Source organism: Chroicocephalus ridibundus, chromosome 7, assembly GCF_963924245.1.
Source record: "Chroicocephalus ridibundus chromosome 7, bChrRid1.1, whole genome shotgun sequence".
NCBI lineage: Eukaryota > Metazoa > Chordata > Aves > Charadriiformes > Laridae > Chroicocephalus > Chroicocephalus ridibundus.
In genome coordinates, this window is record NC_086290.1 from 42,800,777 (window position 1) to 42,809,387 (window position 8,611).

Here is an 8,611-nt window from a genome sequence, read left to right on the forward strand (position 1 = left end):
CCGCCAGAAAGCAGCACAGCCCTGCTGCCACCATGCCAACCTGAGGTATTCCGTTAACAGTTTGCCCCCGCCAAAAAAATGCTGCGTTTCAAAGCAAATCCTCCTGCCAGCATCTCTATACAGTATCAAGCACTGATGCCGTTTAACAACCCCCTCCCTTTTCTTGACATTCTCTTAAACTGCACTGCTAAATTAAGCGAACCCGCTGCCCAGCGTATGTTATTTCTCATCTTTTTCTCCTCTCGTCCCAACCGCTGCCACTACCACCCCTCAAAGGGACCAAGCACAAATAATTCAGCCTCTGCCACTTGGGCTGGTTTTAATCAAAGGATTTGCTGGGTTTCTACTGCGTGGGACACCTCGTTAACAACTTCACACCCTTACGAAAGGGGGGGAAAAAAAAAAAAAGAAAAAAGTGGTGTTATCCATTTCAGCATCGCTGAGCTTAATGCTGGTACCCAGCGTTTTGCGCCAGGGTCTCCTCGCCCGGGACAATTCTGATTTAGGTGGGGAACAAAACAACAACAAGATTAAAAAAAAAAAAAAAAGGCATTGCTGGGTTGAAAGGGCTTAGAGATCCGTAGGAGCGTATTCGTCAGAAAGGAGATTAGAGCCTAATGAAATTTGGCATTGTGCGTGTGTCTGTTTCTCTCTCTTTTTTTTTTTTTTTTTTGGAGGGGGGGGCGGGGAGTGTCTTTGTAAAAAGCCAGGCTTATTAAAATGCAGGGAGAACGCCACACAAAAGGCATTTCTTAGGGTCCAAAGGCGCGCTTATTAATGCGGAGGTTTTTGTGCAGAGCGTGCCAGTTTGGGGAGATTTTGGGTATTGTTTGGGGAGAAGAAAGCAAGCCCCACTGATCATTTTCTTTCCCAGTTTTAATCACAGCAGCTGAAGCAAGCAGGTGCTGCGATTCAGAGCCCACAGAAAAGGGCAGGAGACGGCGGGACGAGGCGGGGCGGGAAGGGAAACGTCACGGGGAAAAACTCATCTGCATGAGGGATTTTTACTATTTTGGCTCGTTAAATTGCAGCGCAGGCATGTTGTGGTCACGCTCCTCGTTTCCTCCGTGAGGATGGTGAGTAGCTGCCGGGGCAGCGTTGCACACGCGCACCACCACAAGTCAAAGCCCGCTTCAGCTGCAACCGGTTTGCATCCATAGCCAGAGGTTCTAACCAAGACATGCCTTTTCCCACGTGTGCCTCTGATGATGCCAAGCTGTTGGCATGGAGGAAAACAAGGGGCTGTGGACAAGATACTGGTGTGGAGCACGACTCTGATTTCTTCCGTTCGTTTTTCAACACGCGCTGGGGTCTACGCCCTGCTGCGGCAAGCGTGCATGGTCAGCATCTGCAGCAGAGTAGCTGCATTGGGAGGGTTTACCTTAACAGGGTCTTGGCACCGGGAAAACATGATGATGGCACGATGCACATGGAGCTTTTGCACGGCCGTTGAGGCCTGAGCGACTACAACAGCGATGGCAGCCCAAGCACATTGGCATGGGCCAGGGGAAAAGGAGGAGAGGCACAGATTTGCCCCTGTCCTAAAGAGGGCCTCGGTACACCTGCGAGAAAAAGTTTACATAGTCACTCCCTCTTGGAGAAACAACCCCAAGGGGAGGTTGTGCGAGGGATTGGGACTCCACCAAGTCCTTGCCTGCAAGAGGGGAAAGACATGAAGGTCTCCGTGAGGCACTTTTAGCACTTCCCATGACTCTCAACCCAAAGGGGAAAACCCACATCTACCTCAGGTTGGGAAACCTGCCTGAGGCTCCCACTAACAAGTGCTTCTCCAGCCTGACTTGTTTGCTGTCGGCAGCAAAGCCCTTGGGAGTGTTTACTCAAGAAGAGCAGCAGTAGGAGTTTCTACTCACTATCTTTTGACACTTTGACAACAGAGCTGGGTCCACCCAGCTGGCTCTTTTTCCACACTGCTTGCACGTTTCCACCTGCTACGCTATGAAAACTATGAGAAAAATCTCATGTGTTTTCTTATGAGATTTTTCTTTTGAGAAAATGTGGGAACCGGTCCCATGCTGCCTCAGCCAAGAGAAGAGCAGTAAGTACCGAGAAGGACACAAACAGAGGATGGAACAGCAAGCCCTGGGAACCGACCAGCACAGAGAACCGATGGAAAAGCATCCTGGAGAGGCACAGCTGCAAACTCCCTTGGTACAGATTTTTCTCTTTATATTTGATCTAATTTCATTGCAACAAAAACCAGAACTGACGCTCAGGATAAAATACCATGAGCTACCTCTGTTATTGAATAATTCACACGAATTATAATTCTATACAGTATGTGATGACTGTGTAGAAACACAACAAGTAGTGACAATAAAATTCACTGTAAGCTCGTTACACAACATCACTCGACTTGTTCTGCAGAGCCCCAGAGACAGTCACAGTGCGTCCGCAGCAACGCCATCCCATTAAGATATAACAAATTCATGGGTTATATTCACTTATGTCTCCAGACTGTTCTGCCAACGTCGTCGCTTGGAGGTGCAGGAGCACAGGCAGAGCAGACCATGGCAAATGCCTTTGCTTGTTTTCTAAATAAACCTGCCATCAGCCACCCGTCACTGCCAGCCCAACAAGGCACCCCACGCGCAAGGGAAGCAGAAAGCTGAGGCCAGGCTAAAATTGTTTAGTGAGTCTGATTGTTTTCACCTCTGCTCGGAAGATATTTTAATGGAAATCAGATGGACTGAGTCGGGATAGGAGCTCAGCTCAGAGATGCAAGAGCTTCCCCCCCCGGGGCTGACAGCAGCTCCAGACCTCACAAAAATCTTTATTGTTACTGTACTCTTCATATTGCAGCCCTGCTCAAGTGCCCCCCTAAAGCTGAGGTCCCCAGTTTGTACCAAATTGCGCAAGCACATAGAAAGGCATGTTCCCTGACAGCTTGCGTACAAGAAACACTTGGATGGATCAACATTTATATGATAATAGCATAAAAAAATACCTGGGATAGTTCGTCCCTCGTCATGCTGGATGCAGTAAAGGAGGGACGTCTTGGTCAGACCCATGGCCAGAAGCAAACAGGGAAAGGAGCTTCAACGTTAAGGACCATCTTTGACTTGCTTTCATACAGGCAGAAGGAGGATCAGCTGCCTGGCAAAAGCCATGTGTCATCCTGGGAGGATGTCTCCCACCCCAAAGCACGTGGAGCTCAGGGGTTATGCCTAAGGGTCAATGAAAAGATTGAGGTTTTAGCAATGGTGTATGATTTGCATGGGGTTCGTCTGCTTTTTGAAGGTCACCTTTTCTAGGTTTTGTTCAGCACCGCAAATGGAGGGTCTTTGCAAAAGTTAACGGGCTGCCAGAAGGCTCTGGACAAAACCATGAGGACCAGCAATATTGTGGCTGGTCCGAGTAACTCAGGCTCTGGTAAGTCACAGAAAAAGGCTAGAGATGATAATGTTGAATATCAGCCAACCTAAAATGGATATATATTTATATATATGGAAGAGAAATGCGTATATTCATATATATATGTATATAAATAAAATCACAAACCAGTGGAACTCATTGCCACAATATAACAGATGTTTAGATTTCATCCATGTTCAAAGAAAGGGTGGATATTTAAAGGTAGGAGCTACGTCATCCCAGTTAGGGATTTCTCCACACTTCAAGGAGCACATCAAGCTCCGTCCGTCTAAAGGCAGGAGAAAATGTTATTCCCTAATAGCTGCCTTGGGGATTATTTCCACCTTCTCCTTGAGGCTGCCAGGTGGTGTCTGTGGGAAGCCGGACCAGGTGGACTACAGCCACTTGACGGCCCTGTCCAGATGCACTTCTGGGTTGCTTTCAGGCCCCAAGCCCATCCTCGGCTCCAACTGCCCACGTTATCTGGCCCCATAGCCCACCAGATGGTGCTCTCGGTATGAGTTAATATCAAGTTAATCCACGCCTTTTCCTTCTGCACAGAATCTCCAGCACAGGTTGGGTGTGGAGAAAAACCACCAAGAGCAACAGATTTTTGCATTTTCCTAGAGCACCAGCCAGATCCCGTGGCTTTGTCTGAGACGTAACGTGATCCAAAAACCAGAAACAGGTTTTTGAAGCATCTGGAGGTGATGGTGCGTTACGGTGCTAGTGTGCACCTTCAAGCCCAAACTCAATGCGTGGCCCTTTGGCCGTACCATGGTGTTGAGCCAAAACAGTGGGTGAGATGGGAGAAGCAAAGTCAACGGGGAATGTGAGTGTGCCCCAACACTCAGGACAACCGTACCACATGCCAATGGACCTGTGAGCCCATTGGAAACCCTCTGGTGCATCATTTCTCGAAGGCCTCCTCCACAGGACCAGATTCTTGAGCTTTTCAGGAGTGATACCCCACAGCCAAGAAAGCTGTCTGGGACGTTGGCAGATTTTGATATTTCTGCTTGCCAGAGATACGAAACATTTTCTATTTGAGGGTAAATGTTGTAATAGCAGGGAGAGGCTGCGCACAGGGCCACTGAGGGGTATCCATCAGCCAACATGATCACCTTGCACCGACATCCACCAGCTGTGAGTTTTGATGAATTCCAAGGTCCCTTTCAGCCTTAGTTTCTCCCCAGTTTTCTACAAGAGGAACGTCTGCCCTTTGCAGACTGCGATGCTCATAATTATATCAGGTCTGGAGAACTGGGCTAATATTGTAGGGTTGATCCTGAGGCTGTTTCTTTGGCCCAACAGGATGGACTGTTTTCCTTCCGTGTTTCCAGCTTAACAAGGCTCTCTTTAATTTCTCCTTAATAAAACTTGGGGCAAAGGGGAACATTTAATGTGCAGTTAAATAAAAACCAGAAAGCATACCATACTGGCTGACTTCCTAAAAACTAAGCACATTTTCTACAGTCATCCATGGGACGTCAGCAGCAAAATAAAACCTAAAGCACAGAAGCCTGACCACTAAGCAAACCAGCAGCTAACTCTACGGCTTTTGTTTTTTACTGGTAATGTATTTTTATCGCTAAGAAGCCGGAAAAGGGAGAGCATTAAATGTTGCCTGCGCGGGTACACAGGAGCGCTCTAGCCATTTACGCCCATAATGAGTTTTGCTGCCTCTGAGCAGAGCACAGGTAATAACAGATCATAAAGTGGGTTTACCACCCGAATTGCCAGTCTCTGAAGGTTACTAAAAGCCCTTTCAAATGAGCACGGTCAGATCTGCCTGGCTGTTTTGAAATGACCGCTTTCTTAATGGTTGAGTGGAAACCTCTGTTTCTCCCTTCATTGAAACGGCTGAAAACCAGGAGTGGAGCAAACGGAGCCAACCTGGTTTTGGCCGGGAGAAGAGCCTGGCCAAAATCACTGAAATTTGTCTGATGATGCTAATTGTTTGCTTCATCCAGAGCTGTCCCATCAGCTTGTTAACTCGTTATAAAACTTCCCTGTTTTATGAAAACTGCTTATAAAGCGTCTCCACATTGGATAAGGTTAATCCAGCCCTGGGATTTTTTTTTCAAGTGTCATGCCCTGGAAAATCCTCCAGGGCTCAGGGACCCTTGCCAGGTGGAAAGAGCCACCACTGTGTCCCAAGGGCTGAACCTTCCTGTGGCAAAGGGCCCCCCAGGGAGTGGGGCTGATGGAGGCTCTGGGGATAAAGAGCCCCCCACTCCCCTTGCTCCCCACTGCAGGAAATTGCCCAGAAGAGCCATGGGTTGATTATGTCTAGTGAAAAAAAAAATAATCCATCTTTCCTTTTCTTTTAGGATATGCAGTGGTGCTGGAGATGTCTCCAACAGCCTTTATTACAGAAACCCTCTGATTATAGCACTTTTCCAACCCAAAAGGGCCCGAGAAGGTGGGAAATGCTCTGTAAAAGAAATAAAAGCCTACGACACATTCTGCTGTGGTTTCAGTGCCATGTTTTGCTGCCCCTCCATGGGATGTGGAGAACATCCCTTCCTAGCCTACCTTCCCCCATCCCCCTGAGCTGGCATCACTGTCCCTGGCAAAGGAATCACCTTCAAACATCCACTGAGACCAAAAACTGCTCTTTCTGCTCAGCCTGGAGCAGAGGTTCTCCTCTTTGACCCAGCCACTGAGAGAGGGGGAAGGATTTGCACTGATTTGGTGGGTGTCCTGGCATGGCCATGGATGCCACAGATTGCTTCGCCTCGGGGTTTGTCTCCTCCTTCGTAGAAAAGCAGGGCACATCCCCACCCAAGGGAAAGCAATATCACTGCAGCAAAGTTGACGCATCAATGTTTTGCTTCAAAATTTAGCCCCTGAGCGGCAAAGTGCCGGGGATGCAATTGCTTAGGTGTGAGGTGTATGAAGCTCCTTGCAGACTCATTAATAATATTAAGAAACAAAATAAATCTGCTTGCATCAGTCTATCTTTGGTTCTTGCATTAACAGAGAGCTAGGAAGGCTACATGGTCCTAAGACATTGCCAGAAGGGTGTATGCAGCATTTGTCCTGAGGGACGATGTGCAGCTAGTTAAGAACAAGATGTTAAAAACACCAAGACATCAATGAGATGGACTTGGACTTGCCCCAAAGGATGGTGCCCTGGGCTTTGGACCACCTCTGCAGCATCCCATAGCGGTCTTGATGCGGGGCAGAGTTTGTGCTTCCGTGCATTTTATTTAAGAACCATTTCGCCTTTTGGAGAACCCAACTCCATCTTGTGCAGATGCTTTTTCATTTACAGCCAAAAAGAGGAAAAAAAAAAAAAAAGCTGCATTTCAATTGTTCATTTAGCGCTTTGATTTCTCTCCATTTTCCTTGCCTTTGTCTGTGTGGGAACGCACATTTGTGGGAACGCAAAATATATTTTAATGTTTTCTGCAGTTGTTTAGTGGGTCCCCTTCTGAAGCCTTATGGACCACCATGGGTTGAGAAACTGGGGTGGAAGATCCAGAGAGACAGCCTCATGCAAATCCAGTGTCATCCCTTTGAAGTCCTTGGGGCTTCCACGGCAGCCAGAAGTAATTAGTGAGAGAAAGGGATTGTAAGAGCCGTGCTGGCTCGCCGTCAGCACTTCCCGCTGACTTTGAATAAAGCGGATCTGAGCCAATACCGAGCACTGTTGGAATTACGACACCAAATGTCCAACCTATTTATCGAGCACGCTGTGGGCCTTGGAGACAGCCCTCTGCAGCAGGACTTGCACCGTCAACCTTGCATCGCATTAGTACCAAAATTATTTAGCCAAAATACACCAGACGTTCAAGGTGCTGTGGCTGAACTAGTTCCACTGTCCCTCCTATGCCGCTGTCCCATCCACTCAGGGGTGGCTGTAGGCTCTCATTTCCTTAGCAGCCCAAGTTCAAGGAAGACCAGCACAGCTACCAGCGCAACCAAGAATTACCAAGTGACTTAATGCAGCTCCTAGATTTGCAGAGAGAGCCAGCACCAGATAATCAAGATGCTCCTTCTTACCTTACTGAACCTCTCAATCTGTCGAGTGCTCCCTCTGCCGCGGGGTGCTGAGCCTCGCCAACCAGGACCGCTTCTCCCTCTTGATTCACGCAGTGTCTTCTGCCGTATGATTTGGTATTTCTGCTTGCCATTTTCTCCCCACTCTATAAAGCGAGGTGGGTAAAGTTAAAGACATTCGACCTACTGCTTAACTAGCCAGCTCGCCCCCGCCTTCCCCATTAATGGATGCTCCCCGCAGTTGGAGATATCACCTTCCCAAAGATGCTTCATGCACCTGGGAAAACCGCTCCTCCACAGCTGAACTGAGATCAGGTCTGTAAGGTGGCTGGAGGAGATGACTTTGGGGATATTTTGGAAGAGAAGAAGGAAAAGAATTTTAAATTTGCAGCCTGGAAAGGTACACGTGCTCTTCCTGCTTTTTCCCTTCTAGGCCTGGCTTTGAGAACCATGTTCTTCTGCTATCTTGCCTTTTTTCTCCCCTCTTGCTCACTCTTTCCCTCCTTCCTTCCCCATTATCTCTTAGCAAAGTTACCGTTTTTCATGGCAAAGACTGTGGGCATCACCAAGGTGAGAAGGGACCTCGAGAAGTCTCCTGCTCCAACCTCCTGCTCAAAGCAGGGCCAGCCTCAAAGCCAGATCCCAAGTTTTGCATGTGCTAATGAACCCTGCACTATCAAGATGAGCACAGACGCGACAGCAAGCTCTGTCCCCGCTAAAATTCCCAGAGCAGTTTTTCCACAGTAAATTCTGATTTATCCAAAATCATTTGACTTGGGGGAGAATTTTGATTTTGAAGGAGCTGCGTAGCAAAATCTCAGAAACATTTAAGTTTGAAACCAAAAGCTTCATTTCAGCTTTTTCATGTTGGTTATTCCACCCTTTCCTTTCATTCTGAGACCCGTGTTTTATATCACTTTACCTGGTGTTTAGACTGAAACCAAATGGCCCGCTTCAATAAGGTCGCTCCCATGTTTCCGACTCTACATTTCCCAACAACCTCTGCTCAGTAGAAAAAACTTTGACTTTTCTTCCTGATCTGCAACAAAAGCAAACAGAAAATTGTCAGAAAATTTCATTCCCTGTGACGGGAATTCGACTTTCTGTATGGCTTTCGTTGCTGTCAAGCAGAAGGGTGGCTGGCTGAGACAGCTCGTGAAAGCTTTGGAAGTTCATACAAAGGCTCGAAGCTGGCAACGCGTCCCCCGATCCTTGCATCGACTGCCAATAT

The 8,611-nt window shown here is 47.8% G+C and overlaps 1 long non-coding RNA gene across 1 annotated transcript; it reads right to left on the reverse strand.

The window, feature by feature from the left end:
* Positions 1 to 3,050: 3,050 nt before the first annotated feature.
* On the reverse strand, positions 3,051 to 8,378 carry LOC134518598 (uncharacterized). Its single transcript, XR_010072003.1, has 3 exons — positions 8,303 to 8,378; positions 7,384 to 7,526; positions 3,051 to 3,185 (listed from the first exon to the last, which is right to left on the reverse strand). It is a non-coding gene; the product is annotated as an uncharacterized LOC134518598 (long non-coding RNA).
* Between the last annotated feature and the right edge of the window lie 233 nt (positions 8,379 to 8,611).